Consider the following 18932-nt stretch of genomic DNA (forward strand, 5'->3'; position numbering starts at 1 on the left):
CATGTTAGCCAGGATGGTCTCAATCTCCTGACCTCGTGATCCACCCACCTCGGCCTCCCAAAGTGCTGGGATTACAGGCGTGAGCCACCGCGCCCAGCCAGAGATTTTATGTTTTCAGCTAAACTGCTTTTTAAAAATTGGGTTAATAATACTTAGAGGGTTGACTTGAGAATTAAATGAATTAATGCATGTAAAGTGCTTAGTACAATGCCTAGCACAGAGCAAATATTCAATTCCACACCACAGATATTTATTGGGCATGTGATAGATTCAACTGGTCCTAATTCTTCACTGCTTCCACCACTTCCATGCCCTTGCCAGGGCATCAGCACTTTCTTTGGCCCAGGGGGAGCTGGCATAGTCGGGCATGCTCTTTTGCATTCATTCCTGTCTTTTGTAGAACATGCCTCAGGTAGCTGCTAGTTCAACAAGGATGAGAGATGGGGGGGCAGACCTGCACCAAATTCACAGGTTAGAACCAAGCCCATCTGAGCCAAGTTTAGATCAACCAAAACCCAGTCAACCTGCAGGAAACAATACTTATTGTTTGTTGTATGACCCTGACTTTCTGAGTGGTTTGTTATACAGCATTACTGCGGCAAAAGCTAATTAATATAGAGCACCTACTATATGCCAGGCCCTATGCTAAGTACGGGGGATACAGTGGTGAACAAAGCCAGATACAGTTCCTGCCCTCATGGAGTTGATTCTCTAATGATGAGAGGGCCATGAGAGCATTTCATGGCAGGGAGTGTTGATCTAGGTAGGGGGTCAAAAAAGCTTCCTGAGGAAGTGACACTCGAACTGAGGCCTGAAGGATGAGTACAAGTTAACTAGGTAAACCCTTCCAGACAGGAATAGAATGTTCAAGAGCCCTGAGGCTTGAAGGAAGCACGGCTCCTACCAGGGACTGACAGTGGCTGAATAAGAGGGGCAGGAGTGAGAGGAGGAGGTATAGGTTAGATGATTGGGGGTGGATGAAGATCAGGCAAGGATTTTTTATTTTTATTTATTTATTTATTTTTGAGATGGAGTCTCACTCTGTGGCCCAGGCTGGAGTGCAGTGGCATGATCTCGGCTCACTGCAACCTCTGCCTCCCAGGCTCAAGTGATTCTCCTACCTCAGCCTCCTGAGTAGCTGGGATTACAGGCTCGCCCCACCGTACCCAGCTAATTTCTGTATTTTTAGTAAAGACAGGGTTTCGCCATGTTGGCCAGGCTGGTCTCAAACTCCTGACCTTAGGTGATCCGACCGCCTCGACCTCCCAAAGTGCTAGGATTATAGGTGTGAGCCACCGTTTCTGGCCAGATTTTTTTTTTAAGTAACAGGAAACTACGGAAGGGTTTCAGAAAAGAGCTTGGTGGAAGGGAGAGGAAGACAAATTAATTTTGGAAGAGGTCCTTTGGACTGCGATTATAAACATACTGGCAGTTATGTTGGTTGAGGCAGTAGTAGAACTATCACAACATCTGTGCCTGACTCTGTATCTCTGCCACATTGTGATCTTGCTTTTGTGTCCAAATCGAGAGGCTCCAGGCCTCTGGCCCTTTCCTCAGATTACTGGTGTTCTTGAAAATGTAGGGTCTGGCTGGGCACGGTGACTCACACCTGTAATCCCTGCACTTTGGGAGGCTGAGGTGGGGGATCACTTGAGGTGAGGACTTCAAGATCAGCCTGGCCAACATGGTGAAACCCCCGTCTCTACTAAAAATACAAATATTAGCTGAGTGTGGTGATGCACGCCTGTAATCCCAGCTACTTGGGAGGCTGATGCAGGAGAATTGCTTGAACCAGGAGATAGAGGTTGCAGAGACTGCAGTGAGCCGAGATCACACCACTGCACCCCAGCCTGGGCCACAGAATGAGACTCCATGTCAAAAAAGAAAGAGAGAGAGAGAGAGAGAGAGAGAGAAAGAGGGAAGGAGAGGGAAGGAGGGAAGGAGGGAAGGAGGGAAGGAGGGAAGGAGGGAAGGAGGGAAAGAGGGAAAGAAGGAAAGAAGGAGTAGGGTCTTCTTCATCCATAACATGTATGTTTCTAAAACTCTTGCCCATCTTCTGGGCATCTTGGGTCTCTCTCAGTTGGGCTGGTGGTGCTGGCCTCTGGACTGTTAGAGGCTGAAGCCTGCCCCCAGAGCTCCTGCATCTGAGGCTGGGTGATGACTCCTCCCAGATGGGTGGGAGGGGCAGGAGGCACCAAAGGCCCTGCCATCTGCAAACCTCACATCAGTGCAAATCAATGCAAGATTAAAATTCATGATGGTTCCGGGGCACAACTGCAAACAATTTGTTCAGTAAACTTTGCTCTAATTGTCATTCGTAGAATTTCCTGTTAATCAGGATCCTTGGGCTCTTTGGGGCTGAGATGCTCTGTCTCCCCATGACAGGGCAGGGAGCATGTGTGGGTGGGTGTGAAAAGCAGCAGGAGGGAGGGTGTTCAAATGTGGGTGTCTGTAATTATATGCCTGGTATGTCTTGGTGTGTGGACACAAGTGACGGAGTGGGTGTCCATCTACAGCTTTGCCCAAGGGGTACCTCTGTGCCACTCTGTGTGGATCTCTGTGTTGGGGGGTGTGGGGTGAGCTGGTCTGCTGGGGAGTGTGTCCAGGTGTGTGCCTAGTCGTTGGGGTAATGGCTATTAGTTGGGGTATGTGTCCAGGCATTGAGGATGTGCATATCAGAGTGTGTGTGCTGGGGCCTGTGTGTATTTGTGTGTTGGTGCCTGCACACAGTGTCCAGGTGTGGTCTTTTGGTCAATATCATGTAGGTAGAGTCTCAGTCTCAGTCTCAGTGTAGGGGCTGCTGGGCCCACAGCTCACTTTGATTTCTCTCTGGCTCCAAGAGAGATGGTTACTGGTGGCAATCGAGTTAGGACCTCAAAGGGTGTCCTGCCCGTGAGCCCTTGGCTTATCCATGCTTGCTGTCACCAAAGCGGACTTGGGCTCCCAGTGGCAACATTCCCCCAACCCTATGTCCACCACCCCTTTCACTAGGGCCCTGTTGTCCATCGCCCATCATAAACCCAAGACGCAAGCCCTAAAGGCTTTTGAGGGTTCTGCTGAAAATTTTCAATGACCTCAAATACAACCAGAACTCACATGAAGAAATACAAGGCACAAATGCTTAATTAAATGCCTACAAAAACCTAACATTATGCCAACTGCAGAGGTGCTCACAGGGCTATATACAAGTCAGAGGTAACGTGGGACCTGGTTGTGTTTTATTGTGTGTGATGTTATGTAACGTGTAGTTTCCAGGAGTAAGGAGACGCCAGCAGGTCTAAAGGCAGCCAGCTCCCAACTCTCACTTTCACAGGGAGGAGTCCTCTGCCCTTGTGCAGTGATGGGGGTCACCTTGGCACGCCAAACAGAGACTGACATCCTGATACAGAGACTGGAAAAAGTTGTAGCCGTGTGTGTGTGTGTGTGTGTGTGTGTGTGTGTGTGTGTGTGTTTTCGGGCTTCTGAGTGCCAGGGCTGCCTGCAGCTCGCATCTCTGAAATTTCCAAAGAGTTTTATCCTCTGGCCGGGTGCGGTGGCTCACGCCTGTAATCCCAGCACTTTGAGAGGCTAAGGCGGGTGGATCATCTGAGGTCAGGAGTTTGAGACCAGCCTGGCCAACATGGCGAAACCCCACCTACCAAGAGTACAAAAATTAGCCGGGCATGGTGGCCAGAGCCTATAATCCCAGCTACTCGGGAGGCTGAGGCAGGAGAATCACTTGAACCCGGGAGGTGGAAGTTGCAGTGAGCTGAGATTGTGCCACTACACTCCAGCCTGAGCCACAAGAGTGAGACTGCAGCGCTTGTGTAATTGTGTGGAAGGGCCTGCGTCTTATGCCCAGATGGTTATGATGCTTCTTTATGTGTGTGTGTGTGAGGGTGGGGGGTGTCCAAGCAGATAACTTGCCTGGGGGTGAGGGCATTTGGGGGGCGTGCAGGTGGCCCCAGCCCTAGTATCCCTCACAATCATTACCTGAGCAGGAACAGCTCTTGCCTTGGGCCTACCCTCCCTGTTTCAAGCAGCTGCTGCTTTTCCCCAAATTAACCCCTCTGCTCCAGCTTCTCATTTTCCTGCTAGGGGGCCGTGGGCTGGCTGGGGAGGAGTCTCTAGGGGACAGTGCCCCCAGGAGGCGAGCTGATCTTCCAAAGCCTTCTGCCCCCGCCCCTCATCCACAGGGGGTCCTCTTCTTTCTTGCCTGTGGCTGTGGAGAACAGAGATCCTGTGACTGCGGATCTGAGTGTGAGGCTGTGTGTGCACATGCATGAGGCTGGGGCTGGACTGTGAATGGTTCAGAAGCACTATGGCAGGGTCCTGGCTGCCTTCAAGGAGCAGGGTGCTCTCTTGGTTCCAGAAAAGGGTCCTGAGCCCCTTCTGGCAATCGGAAAGGGCAAAAAGAGCCTGAATTGCAGGTAACAGGAATGTGGCTAGGGAGTTGTGGGCCCACCTTAGGCACCCAGGAGAGTCAGCCCAGGCAATAGGCGTGCAGTACCCCTCTACCTGCCCACAGGGCCAAACCCAGGTGAGGGAGACTGAGAATGTCAGCAGAAGTTGCTGTGGAGAGCGGGAAGCTGGGAGTCAGATGAGAGAAGGGGGAAAGAAAGGAAGAGTTAATCCCAAAGGACCTTATCTGAATGCTCTGTCTGTCACCCCTCTGAGCCTGGGGAGGAAGGAATGGGCATAACAGAATCAAGGTGAGACCTAGGGAAGGTGCAGAGAAGGGACCCCAGGGCTGCAGAAGGTGGATGGACAGCTGTTGCCAAGCTGGGCATTTGGAGCTCTTATGGCTGCATGGAAGGACCCTAGGTCACAACAATGCCAGGTGGGGATAGGATATCACCCAGAGCACCTTGGCTCTGACTCCAAGACATTCGAATTCTGCCATGTGTTGCCGGTACACGATTATGAGCAAGACCTGGGCCAGCCTTCATGGAATAAACAGGCTGCTGGAAGAGGCAGGGAAGTCACCAGCCTGGGATGGGAGAAGCTCAGGGCTGTGGTCACCCAGAGATAGCACATGACCCAGCCTAGGGGTCAGAAAAACTTCTTGGAGGAAGTGACATCTCAGCCTAGGCCTGAATGATTATAGTGACAGCACGAGTTATCATTTGTAATAATGGTAACAAATGATTACAATATTGAGCACCTGCCACATGCAAGATATATGATCTCATTTACTTTTCTGAACTGCTTTGTGAGCGAGGCACTCATATCCCCATCTTACAGATGAGAAAACCAAGGCCCAGAAAGGTGCAGTACTTTAAGAACATATAGCTAACAAGTGAGAGAACCAAGATTTCAAGTACACCAAACCTAGAGTATTTACCCACATTGGGGAACAGCCTCCTGGGGTCCTGAGTCACCTTTCCCTTTTTAAATTTTATTTTTAAATTTGTATTTATTTATTTGAGACAGAGTCTTGCTCTGTCACCCAGGCTGGAGTGCGGTGGCATGATCTCGACTCACTACAACCTCTACCTCTCGGGTTTAAGCGATTCTTCTGCCTCAGCCTCCTGAGTAGCTGGGAGTACAGGCGCATGTCACCACACCCGGCTAATTTTTGTATTTTTAGTAGAGACGGAGTTTCCCCACGTTGGCCAGGTTGGTCTCGAACTCCTGACCTCAGGTGATCCACCCACCTTGGCCCCCCAAAGTGCTGGGATTACAGGTGTGAGCCACCGCGCCTGGCCTATTTTTTATTTATTTTATTTTTTTTGAGATAAAGTCTCCCTCTGTCACCCAGACTGGAGTGCAGTGGTGCCATCTCCACTCACTGCAACCTCCACCTTCTGCGTTTAAGTGATTCTGCTGCCTCAGCCTCCTGAATAGCTGGGATTACAGGCGTCTTGCCACCATGCCCATTTTCTTTTTTTTTTTTTTTTTTTTTGTATTTTTAGTAGAGACGAGGTTTCACCATGTTGGCCAGGCTGATCTCGAACTCCTGACCTCAGATAATCTACCCGCCTTGGCCTCCCAAAGTGTTGGGATTAGAGGCGTGAGCCACTGCACCCGGCTCTGAGTCTGAAGTCCTAACTTCAGCAGCAGCAGTAGCAGCACAGGCTTCTGGGAACCCCTGCTGAATCCAGGCGGCTGGCCTGGCAGCCTGGACCAGGCCCCAGTGAGCGAGATATAGAGGAGATTGGGAGGAGCAGGTGAGTCCTCAGCCCCATGTTTGCAGAGACTGACATCTACCTGGCCCTGTTTTCATTTGCTTTTTGGTGGAGAAGGGAAAAGGCCCAAGTTTTATGACACTAGCTTGTGATTCTATTTTCTGTTTAAATTCTGGGTGAGGGAAAAATAAGAGACATCAGAGAAACCTTCAGAATCTCATTTCGAGAGTCTGAGCTGCAGATAAATGAGCCTCCTGCAGAAACGCTACATCAAAGCGAATTTTCTCAGCTGTATTTTCTTTCTTTTAATAGGGCCATTTACTACATTAATATTCCAGGAAGTCATTTTAATTTCATGTTTATCATCCATTGGGAAAGTTAAACAGGATCAATATGTAACCAGTGGCGCATTGGGGGATCTTGGGGGAAAAGGGGAACGTTCGGAGGCTTTGGTGATTCCACATCTGGGAGTCCTTAGGAGGGGAAGGGTGGGGAGGGGAGGAGGCTGGGGAATGGAAGGCGGGATGGGAGGCAGAGGGGGAGGGGAGGGGAAGCACAGGGGAGTTGTAAGGTGGTAATTGTCTGAACCATGCACTGGAACAGTTATTGAGCATCTACTAGTGTGAGGCATTGCTCATGCCGTAGGTTTTTAAATTCTCACAACGACTCATGAAATAGGTATTCTTATTCCCATCCTTACACATGGGGAAACTGAGGCTCAAGAAGTTTGTCACATGCCCAAGATCTTAGAGAACTCTGATTCATTCCTTCAATAAATATATGTTAAGTACCTGCTATGTGCCAGATATTTACCTAGCAGCTGGAGGCTTTAGGTCGATGAAAGTTAATTTACCAAAAGCCTAAGGATCCATGTCAGATTCACTGAATGTCTCTTTTGGTGAATTGTCTGCTTCTAGCGATGGGTGGGCCCCGCTTTTATGGAGGTTATAGTCACATGGGGAGGCAGGCTTTCATCAAATAATCACACAAGGAAAGAGACATGCAACCCTGTGGTAGAGGCTCAGGGCTTAAGAGCCTGGAATCAGGGGCTTCCTCCAGAATAGCAGGTCAGAGAAGGGTTCCCAGGTGTGGTGATGCTCCCACTGAGATCTGAGGGCAGCATGGTGGGCAGCTGGTTGAGACGGAAGAGCAGAGCCAGTTCCAGGGAGCAAGAAAAGGGGTACTGCAGTCAGGAGGAGCAAGGGACTTCGAGGAGCTGCTGAGGTGGACGGCAGACCGCGATGGGACCTTCTGAGCCAGGGTAAGGACTAGGGGAGCCCCAGAAGGCCATGAGGCAGATTTATACCCTGAGTCAAGTTGTTTGACCATGGTCCTCTGCCCTGGGCTCTGTAAGGCAAATGCCTGGACAATGGCAAGAGAGAGGGATGAAAGCAGTGGGTCTCCAAAAGAGCCCTGAGAGAGAAGGCTGGAATTTTATTTATTTTTTTTTTGAGACGGAGCCTGGCTCTGTCACCAGGCTGGAATGCAGTGGCTCGACCTCAGCTACTGCAACCTCCACCTCCCAGGTTCAAGCGATTCTCCTGCCTCAGCCTCCTGAGTAGCTGGGACTACAGGTGCGCACCACCACACCCGGCTAATTTTTGCATTTTTAGTAAAGATGGGGTTTCACCACGTTGGCCAGGATGGTCTCGATCTCTTGACCTCGTGATCTGCCCGTCTTGGCCTTCCAAAGTGCTGGGATTACAGGCGTGAGACACCGCACCCGGCCAGAGCCGGATTTTAAAAGGAAGGGATGGGTCTTCAGGAACTGAGGGTGGAAAGGGTAAAATCCTCAGAATTATCCGTGGTGATTCCTTCTTTCTCCCATTCCTCACTTTTGATGATCAGCTCATCCTGGGGGCTTTCCCTTTCGCAATACATCCAGAATCAGACCTCTCAGCATCGCCTCCGTCACTACCTCCCTGAACTAAGCTGCCACCTACTCTCACCTGGGTTTTTGTAATAGCTTCCTAACTCTCCTCTCTGCTTCTGCCTTTGGCCCCCTATAGTCTAGTCTCAATACCACCGTCCCAGCAATACCTTTAAAACATCAATCAGATCATGCCTAAAACCCTCTGACAGATTCTTGTCTCATTCAGATAAAAGCTAAAAGTCCTTACAAAGACCAACAAGACCCTACACGAGCTGCACTTCCTCCGGGATTTGTGACTCTGATTCCTACTATGCTACCTTTGCTAACACAGCTACTCTGGCCTCCTTGCTGTTCCTGTAACACGACAGGTGCAGTCCCACCTCAGAGCCTTTGCACTGCCGTTTCCTCTTCCTGAGCAGCACTGTTCCCCCAAATATTTGCTCACTCCTTTGCTTCCTTCAAGACACTTTCTTGGTGAGACCAACTCAGACCGCCCTGTTTGAACTGCAGCCCTCCCCATTAGCGCTCCAACCCCTCCTCTGTTGCCTCGTTTTGTTCTATTGTATTTACCATCTCTAATATAGGTTATAATGTACTTATTTGTCTTGTTTATGGTCTGTCTCCCACTAATTGTAAGTTCCACAAAGGCAGGGGTTTTTGTCCATTTTGTTCACTGTTCTATTCCCAGTGCCTAGAACAGCACCTCTGTGTCATAGGTGCTCAACCAGCCAGATAAGAAGGGACACTTCCCATTTTGGGAGGCAGAGAGCAAGGCTTCAAAGGGAATGCTATTTCTGCACTAAGTTGTTTTAAATTTATTTTTATTTCACTGGCTGCTAACAACAGCTCTTCATGTTGACAACGATTGCTGGCCCCATGTTATAGATGACGCAGTTGAGGCTCAGGGAGGTAGTGAAGAAAGTGGGAGAGGCCGGGCCTAGTGGCTCATGCCTGTAATCCCAGCACTTTGGGAGGCTGAGGTGGGAGGATCGCTTGAGGCCAGGAGTTTGAGGTCACCCTGGGCAACATGGCAAGACCCTGACTTATTAAAAATAAAAAAAATTAGCCAGGTATGGTAGCACACACCCCTAGTCCCTGCTACTCTGGAAGATGAGTGGGAAGATTGCTTGAGCCCAGGAGTTTGAGGCTGCAGTGAGCCACAATCACATCACTGCATTCCAGCCCGGGTGACAGAGCAAGAGAAATCCTGTCTTAAAAAAAAAAGAAAAGGAGGTAGGAGAGCTGGAGCATCTTTCAAATCTCAAAGGATAGGTGCTGGTGCAGGCTGCCTGGGCTGAAAGTCTGGCACCTGCACTTTCCAGCTGCGGGAGCTTGGACAAACTTCAGTCCTCTCCGTGCCTCAGTGTTGTCATCTGCAGAATGGGAACGATCATACTACCTATCTGCAAGCATTGTTGGGAGGATTAAATGAGATCATACATGCACATTCGTTTGCTCTGGCTACATGGAAGGTGCTCGGTAACGTCAGCTATTATTATTGGAGCTGCACTCTGCTGTCTGAGTCAAGCCTCTGGGCTACTTCCTACCCAGTCAGGGGTCTCCATCCCATTTCCACAGGGGACTTCAGGTCAGCCCGGGGCTCTGCCTTCACATGGTGGTGGTCAGACTTGTCCAGTTCCATTTGTTTAGGAGGAATTTAATTTCTCCCTAAGCCGAGAGTCTTCTGCCCCCTCCTGCCCTCTCTCTTGCTCTCATCAGCTGCAAAATGAGCTCTGGGAGCTTTCCCCCTGGTCCAGAAACCCAAGGTGAAGAATTTCATTAACAATCAAGAGGACATAATCAACATTCTAATAATTCCAGATCCACACTCCCCTTTTGCAGCCCCTCCAAAGTGCCCCCATCCCCCCACTCCACCCTGCTCCTGGCTCTCCCAGACACACTCACCTTGACAAAGAAATCTCATTTCCTCTCCAGCAAAATTTGCTTTGCTATTAAATTCAGCACCTTACCTCCTGCCCTGATGATGATGAGGCGACATACTCCAGACTTCTCAGAATCCTGCTTCTGAAAGAGACACTAGTGAGAACAAGGACGTCATGAGGGACTTGCTTCTCTTACACCTCCTGGAAGGTTCCAAGGTAGGGTCATACACTTTTCCCCTAGGTCCTCAGGAACCTCATACCAGATGGCCAGAGAAGCAGAACGTCTCCTGGTGTGAGGGGAAGATGGGGTGCTCCAGTGATTTCTTCTCCAGGCCCACTGAGGATCTAGAGGTGATACATGGCCTTTTCAGTGGGCTGCATTTTACCCACCTTAAAGCCCCTACCCCAGCCTTTAGGAAGATCTAGCCTAGACTTCCTTCTGGCTGTATAACCTTGGGTAAACTAATCCTTCTGAGCCTCAGTTTCCCTATCTATAAAATGGGAATGATAGCAATCATGCCTCTCTCTCAAGGTTGCTGAGGGAAGAAATGAGTTCATGCTTAGAAGAGTGGCTGGTGTGGACTTGACACACAATCAATAATAGCTGCCACTATTATCATAAATGCAGTAGTGTCTTTGGCACTTGAAGTCTGCAGCATGGCACTGCCACCCCGCCTCTCTCCTGCCTCATCCCTTCCTTCATACACTTGGAATACATGATTGAGTTTTTATTGATAGAGTGGTGTGGGGGCTGAATATGTTCAACAGGCATTTACAGTACAGTGTGGAGAGTGCTATGGCAGGCTAAGTGCTGGGCGCCATGACAACCCATACCCACAAAGGGGGTGCCTCAGTGGTGGTCAGAGGCTTTCAACAGGAGCTGACTTCTGAACTGAGACCTGAGGAACACAGAGAGATTTGCCTGGAGATAATGAGTGACGGAGACTCTGAGAGTGGAGACCATCAGCGCCCAGGCCTGGAGGGGACAGCAGGCAGGGACCTGAGGAACTTGTGCAATGGGGATGGCAGTCAGGAGCCGAGGCCAGAGCGGAGGAGTTTGGCTTTCATCCTGAGGGCAGTGTGGAGCCACTGTAGGACACTGAGGAGAGCAGTGACATGGGTGTTCTTACAGAAACATATCCCTGGTTTCAGTGCGGGGACTGGAAGGGAGAGGGGTGAGGGTGGAGAGTGAGGAGGTCGATGGGCCTGGGCTGTGGAGGCAGAGACAAATGGACATGTGCCTTCCAGGAGTGATCCTGGCCAAGGCTGGAATTCTGATGATTGCTGGCTGAAGAGTCTGGCCTGAGCACTCCACCCCTGGAGGGTGCCTGGAAGAGGCACAGGGGTTGAGGGAAGGTTTGCACATCTGGGCCCTGGGGCGGAGGCGTCTTGTGGCCCAGGTCCCTGTCTGGGAAGGGGCTTGAGGGAGCCTTGGGGAGCAGGAGGCAGGGTAAAGAGAAGGTGCCCAGGAATCCCCTGCAACTCCGGCTTGGCCCAGCTGAGCTCTCTATGCAGCTGGAGCCACAAGGATTCCAGGCTCAAGGGAGGCTGTAGCAGCATGTTTAATTCTCTAATCTCTGAATCCTCCTGAAATCCCTTTCAGCCTTGCACAGTCCTCTGGTGCACCTCCTGATGGTGGCTGGTGGGTACCTCCTTGTGCTTCTTGCATGCACACCACACCCTCTAACCCATACATCTATATGCAGATGCACACACAGCATGTTTCAGGCTCTGATGAGCCCTGGTAGAAGGGAGGCAGGGAGTTAGAGAGCACCTAGGAGAAAAAGGAGGAGGTGGGAGAAGTAGGAGAGAGAAGGAGGGGAAGGAGGATCTTGGAGGCTCTCTGGTGGTGATAAGGTGGTGAAACTCCCAGCTCCAGTTTCCGTGGCTCAGGATGGGATTAACCCCTTAGGGGAGAGGGGAGAAGGGAAAGGTGTCACTGCGCCAAGTGACAGGGAGTGTGCTCTCCCTAGTGGAGTTTCAGTTGGGTATCAAACCTCCAGACCCCTTCTCCTCTAGCTCCCTTGGGGCAGATGGCCCTGTGTTGCCTCCCCAAAGCCACCTCCGCCCTTTCCCCTCTAGCGGACCTGCAGCAGGTCATGTGGTGTGCACGCACATGTGTATGAGAGTGCCTGTGTGTGTAAGCTTTAGGAGAGGGAAGTGTGGGGGTGTAGAGGGAAAGGAGAGGAAGCAAAGCCTGGCCACCTCTTCTAACACAGACAGACAGGAGGGAGTATTCCCACACTTGGGGGAGGTAAGACAGATGGTTGGTAGCCTCCCTGAAGGTCTCTCTCCCTCTCCTCTCTGGGCCCCAATCCTCCCTCCAAACAGCAGTCCTATCACCCTCCTACCTAAGATCTTTCTATAGTTCTTCAATGCCCTCAGAATAAAGTCCAAACTCTCAAGCCAGCCTCTGTCCACCCTCCAGCCTCTGCTCTTGACACCAAAGCCTCCAGGCTTCTTCTCAGTCCTGTTCCCTCTGCTTAGAACATTCTTCATGTCCAGCTCCATACCTTATCCTTGTTTATATGGCTACTTTTTCCTCATCCTTTCAGTCTCAGAAACTAGGAAGCTTTCTCAGACTATACCTCCAAGCTAGATAACGTTTCTCCTTTGGGTAGGTACCCCAGGGCCACTACGGGCACCCCCAACCACTACCGCCATTGCCTGTGCTTCTTCCATCCTAGGCCTGATCACTCTGTGTTGTAACTGTGAGGGCAGGAACTTGCTTGCTAGAATCCTCAATGCCTGGCGTGGTGCCTAGGACTCATTAGATATTGGTGGAAGGAAATCCCAGGAATTACCAAATGGTAATCTTTCTTTTCTGCTAGTAGAAGCATAGAGAAAACTGAAACGATTCCCAATCACCCTCACTTTTTTTTTTTAAGAGAAAGTCTCACTATGTTGCCCAGGCTTGCCTTGAACTCCTAGACTCAAGCGATCCTCCTGCCTCTGCCTCCCAAATAGCTAGGACTACAGGCATGTGCCCCGATACCTAGAAGAGTCCTCTATTTTTAAGGCCCAGACAGTGGAAGAGACTTGGCCAAGGTCATACAGAGGGAGTATCTGAGTCAGGAAAAGAACCAGGAGTCCTAACTCCTAGATCCTTGTCCTCCCATGGTGGAGGGGAGGCAGCTGGCAGGAGGTGTAGAGGGGTTGCAGTGGGGAGAGGTTCAGTGTGAGGATCCTGCAGCAGCAGGGCCTGTGATGTATGTGCAGACATGCGTGATTCATGGCTGGGCACCCTCCTCAGGCCCATGCTCTTGGCTGGCCCACAGGAAAGAGGCCCAGCTCCCTGGAGGAGCCCATCTAGGACTGGATGGTGGGGGTGTTGGGGAGCAGAGCTGGCCAGGCCCTGGGATTGGGGGTTATTGACGTCATCTCAAACCCCTGTGGAAGCTGACAGTGAAGACCCAGGGGAGAAGGCAGGCACTGGGGATGCAATCACAGGCTAATAGCCTCCCAGCCTGAGATGCAATTAGGGGGAGGTTCCCAGTGGGCCTGGAGGCAGTGGGAAGGGCAATTCCTTGTTTGGAGGTGAGAGTGGGGCCTACATCTGCAATCCTGCACTCAGGTTCAGCGGGGCCAGATGGGAGCATGGGTGGGGTAAGGAGACCTCTCAAAAGAAGGTACGGTTGCAGACATGGGTGAGGCAGAGGGGTATTTGGAGGTAAAGCACCATCATGGAAGATTAATAATTGGGAAAGCTACTTTCCCTAGACCCCAGATATAATAGTGAAAGAGCCAAGCTAAGTTATTTTAGGTCCTTAGCCTTTCTGCCTGGTGATTTCCCTCCCTGTAAGATGGGAACAATAATAATAGTATCTATCTTAGAAAGCGACTGTGGAGGTTAAATGAGAAAAAAGCATATAGAGCGCTTAGCTCAGAACCTGGCCTTCACCAAGTGCTCAATGATCATGATGATGGTGATGCTTTAGGGAGGTGGTATCACATACTGGGCACTAACAGGAACCTTGGAATCATGCAGATCTGTGTTCAAATCTCAGCTTTTCCACTTACCAGCTCAATGACTTTAGGCAGAAGACTGAGCCTTGGGTTTGTCATCGGTAGATAGAACCAGTAACAGTATTTACCCCAGCCAGGGGTGAGAGGAAGTATGATAGGGGATGTAAGCTACCTGGAACTTAGGTTCTCCCTAAATGGTAGCTGCCTCAGCAGCCATGCCACTTCTCAGGTCTCAGATCACAAGCCTGGTCCAAGATCTTCTGTCCCCGAGACCACAAGGCAGCCCTCTCTGACCCCTACATCTGACCTTGGGTCCAGCAAGGGCCATACCACTCCAATCTATCCAAGATAAAGGTCTGGAGAGCTGACTTTCAGCTGGAGCCTTGAGAGAGACCAACAGGTACACATGACTGTGGTTGGAGGGCAAGTTTTGTTTAGAGGTTAACCAGATATGCTGCCTGCTGCAGCTCTGAAAGCCAAAACCTGCTGGACAAGTTCAGTATTCCCAGAACTGCAGCCCCAGGCCCAGGTCATCAGCTTGGAAGGGAATGGAATGAGTAGGGAGGGATGATGGTAATTTGAACTGGCCTTTATCTATAGTGTCTTTATCTAGCACTTTATCTACATTGTCCAGTATGATCCTCATAACAACCCCATGAAGGAGGGTACAGGAATCATCTATATTTTACAGATGAGGAAACTGAAGCCAGAGAGGTGAACGCCTGGTCAGAGGCTGCCTAACTAGTCGGTGGCTCAAACTCAGGATTGTCCCAGAGCCTGGGCTCTGCAGTTAGCGCAGCAGTTTCTGAGCTTGGGGGATGCTCAGAATGGGGGAAGCTATATTGAGCGGGATCCCCCCATGCCCAATTCTGGAGGTCTAGAGAAATATGCAAATTGGACCTGGTTTTATTAGCAGCCCCCTTCCCCGACTCCCCATTTAGATGCTGGTGATCCAAGGACTGCACTTGGAGAACTCTGCCCTAGGACCACTGGGGAAAGGCCCAGGCTGGTATCCAGCCTGCAAGGTCATTGACTGGGCCAGGAGTATGGGTGCAGCAAGGGCAGGAGATGGCCCTGCCGCTGCATTCCAGAGTCCAAGGTCTCTCCCCACCTGCCTGCCCACCTGGAATTAGTCCAGGTGCTTTGAGATAAAGAGGAAATCCAGTCCCAACCCTGCCGAGGTGGCTGCTTTGGGGTAAATATAAACCTGGACTTCCTAGGCCCTGGATCTCAGCAAGCTGAGCCCAAGGTGTCCCCTCGTTGGTTGGTGGAGAAGATAGAAATCAAATCAGTGGCACCCAACTCCCTGGAAGAGGTGCTGACCTAGTTGCCCTCCCTCCAGCTCCAACACAGGCTTTGGAAGAGGAAGCCACACTCCATCCCCAGGGCCCAGCTCCGTCAGCTGGGTCCAGCACCAAGAGCATGTGTTGTCTTGGGCCTGGGTTCAAATCCCAGCCCTGTTACTTACTGGCCGTGTGGCCTGAATCCCAGTTTCCTTGTGTGTAAAACGGGGATAGTGGACTCTACCTCTGCAAAGATTAATAAAGAACATTTGCAAGGAAAGCACAAGCATTCTGCAAATGTTTGTTTTCTTTCCTCTCTGGCAACCGAAATCCACCATTAGCAGCAAAGACATCCCCAGACTCCTCTTTAAAATGCACAGAGCCGGGAAGAGAGGGACAGTTATTAAGTCCACCTGAGATGAAGCACGTGCAATGCTCTGACTTTCACAGCTGTAGGATGGAAATGATTATGTTGTTCCAGTTATTGAGTTACTGACACCTGAGAAAAGCAGGGCTGGCAGGGCCTTAGAAAGCAGATTCTGGTCTCACTCCCTTATTTTAAAAAGGGGAAAAGCAGAGAGGAGGAGCTGCTAGCTCAAGGTCACCCAGAGTCAGGGACTGGAAGAGTCAGGCTCAAATCCAGTTTGCCTGTGATTTTGCTTATGCTAGGATAGACAGGTCCTGGGAAGCAGGCCCAGGCTACTATGGGATGGGAGGGGCCCTAACAAGGTATCCCTGCTGCTGCTGTCCACTTCCCTAGCCCTTGGAACAATACCTGGCACATAGTAGGTATTTACTGAATGAATGAATGAATGAATGAATGGATGTGGTGGCAGGAAGACAAAGGCACCCTCCCAGGACAGGAAGGTGTCTCTGTGAGACTGTGGTCACCTTGATAAGGGGCCCTCAGGGCCTTCCCAGGGCTGAGCCCACATGTCCATCTCGTCTCCTCCAGATGGCAGCTATGGGGGCAGAGGAAGGAATATTCTGAGAGGAGAGGAAGCTGCAGCCAGGGGGATGGAGGTTAGACAGCAGGCGAGTCATGGGAAGGAGCGCAGAACAGAGGCTGGGGATGGCTTCTGCCATCAGAGCTCTGTGAGGGAGGAGTGGGGCTCTGTGTGTGTCTGAGGGAAGGCAGGGGAGCTCTGTGAAGCTATGGGGTGCCTAGGGGAGCCCTGAATCACACTTGCTAAGAGCCTGAGACACCTGGGGGGCTCCACGGGCAAAGGCCACCTCCACTCCTCAGAGGCAGATCCAGCTCAGCTCTGGCTGCTGAGAATCCTGTTGCCATGGAGATGGGGAGCTGGCTCCTCTGACAGCATTGGCGGCACTGGGCGTGGCCTGCCCTCAGCATGATTTGCAGGTGGGGGTGGGCAAGTTGGGGCAGCAAAGGGATTCTGTAGGACCTGGTCAGGTGCAACGTTGACTGATGCATGCAATGTGGCTGCTGCTGGCTTTAGAGTCCACTGACCTGGGCCTGAGTCCCAGTTACTAACTGGCGGCCCTGAACAAGGGCCATGGCATCTCTGAGCCTCAGTCCCAGCATCTGTAAAATGGGGTTGGCAGTATTGTTCACAGGGTAGTTGTGACATTCACTTGAGCCTGCCTATGGAGAGCACAGTGCTGGGGCCCAGCGAAGACCCAGTAAGTGGTGACGGTTACTTCTTAATTGGTGATAGGATTGGGGCCCTGCAGGAGCCTGCCCCAAGGCAGCAGCCCCCTGCCCTCAGGCTGCTCCCTGGGACTCCCAGGTGAGACTGGAGAGAGGCCTGACTCCTCCTCCACAGACAAAGGCGATCAGGAGTCAGGAGTTATGTCATCCTTTGAACATGGGCCTGGAGGCTCTGCCGCAGGCGCATCTGAAAAATAAATAATAACAACGTGAATAATTCACAGAATCTGTGTGAATAATTCACCATGGCCTCCCAAACACCAGCCGATTAGTCACCGCAGACCCAGGCTTCGGTCTTGTCTGCCTCAGGCTGCCCCACTGGCCCTAGGGAGTGTGGCCTGGCCACAGGGGCAGGAGGTGGAGGGCATGTGGGGACACTGGAGGAGCCCTCTGGAGGCTACAGGGTCCTGAAGGGCAGCCAGGAGGTAGGGCTGATGGTCTCTCTGGATTTTGCAGAGACCCACAGGCTGGGGGAGCCAAAGGGGACTGGCCTAGTGTTCCCAAGGGAGTGGGACCCTGCACTGGCCATATCAAGCCACTTTCCTCTCTGGGCTGCATTTTGGAGACTTAGACTTACTATACTTTAGTAGCCAGTAACCAGCTCTGTCTGGGCAACTCCAATGCAGCCCCATCTCTCCAGGGACCCAGTTGCACCTCTTAGCCCTGAAATAGATCCTGAGAAGCCCACACAGCCCTGTCATGTTTCTCTTGGGAGTTAGGACAAGGTAGGGGTGAAATGCCTCGGCTCAGGACTCAGACATCTGTTGAACCCTCAGTTGCCCGTTGTATGGCCTGGCCAAATGACTCAAATGTTCCAGGTCTCCATTTCCTCATCTGTAAAATGGGGATTAAAAAACACCCACGTCATAATGTTATTATTGTTCTGCAGATGAAATGATGTAATGACCATAAATTGCTTTGTGCAATGCCTGGCACATAGTAAGTGCTAAAAAACAGTGGCTGTTATAGATAGATATTTGTTATCTTTCCAAAGATAGCATATTGGGGATTCAGGATAAGAAGAGGGATGCACAGACATTGCAGATGTTCATATAAAACATGATCTGCAGGCCCAAGAGATGGGTATAGACTGCCAGGCTGTTTGTTAGGACTCCGAGATCCTGTCAGTATACACTCCACTGAAAACACTGAGTCTCCTGTTTGTGTTCTCCTGAGCACTTGCCACGTTTGTTAATTGTTTTCTTATTTACTTTTTTATGATCTGCCTTCCCCACTAGACCCTGTCCACCAGGACAGGGACCTCATCTGTCTTGTTCTCCATTGTATCCCTAGTCCTTAGACTATGACCTCACATATAGTAGGTGCTCAGTAAATATTTGTCAACTGAGTAAATGGATTCATCAGGGGGCATGAGATCGTGAAGGGTTGCAGGAACAGAGTCTTCATCACGGGTAGGGCACGAGGGGCTCCCAGACAGTTGCTGGGTGTGCAGCTCAGGGAGGGGAAGGTGGTTCTAGGGCTGGCCCCTGGCAGACTGGCTCTTGGTGATGCTGCAGGGCTGTGATGATGCCCATCTGCCCCTTTCTTCTCACTTCCCAGGTAAGCTCTCTCAAAACCAACAGTATAAGGGAAGCTTAATGGTGGCACAGGCTCGCGTCTTCCCCAGTAATGATTTAATCGCTTGTTTAGAATTTCCTGTGGCATTAATGATTATCCCCCAGAACAGGAGGAATATTTGGCTGTGTTCTCATGGTGAGCGAGCTGCCTGTTAGCAGGGAGCTGAGCCTGTTCTTCTGTATTCTTCCTCTCTCACCTGCCTGCCACTCACTTGCTGGGTGATGGAGATGGATGAGCTCATGTGTGCAAAGGGGCTGGGAGGACACCTGGAGGCTGCAGGGAGTTGGGGGGTGGGGGACTGAGAAACAGAGGCAGAGACCGTGGAGAAGTAGCAAGAATTAGAGACCGAGAGAGAAAATGAGATTGCGAGTTTGTGTTCTTAGGTCGAGTAATCCCCAAACTGAGCTCACAGCTTCTGTTCTTCCTAGTAGCTTCACTCCTCGTTTTGCAAAACCTGTGCATGAGCGTGTACTCTTGTGTGTATGCACATGTGGGCATCTCTAGAGCACTGGTTCTCAGAGTGTGGTACTCGGGCCAGCAGCATCAGCAGCACTTGATGTGCTTGAAACG

The sequence above is a fragment of the Mandrillus leucophaeus genome, unplaced genomic scaffold (assembly GCF_000951045.1).
Source record: "Mandrillus leucophaeus isolate KB7577 unplaced genomic scaffold, Mleu.le_1.0 Scaffold1003, whole genome shotgun sequence".
NCBI classification, from domain to species: Eukaryota; Metazoa; Chordata; class Mammalia; order Primates; family Cercopithecidae; genus Mandrillus; species Mandrillus leucophaeus.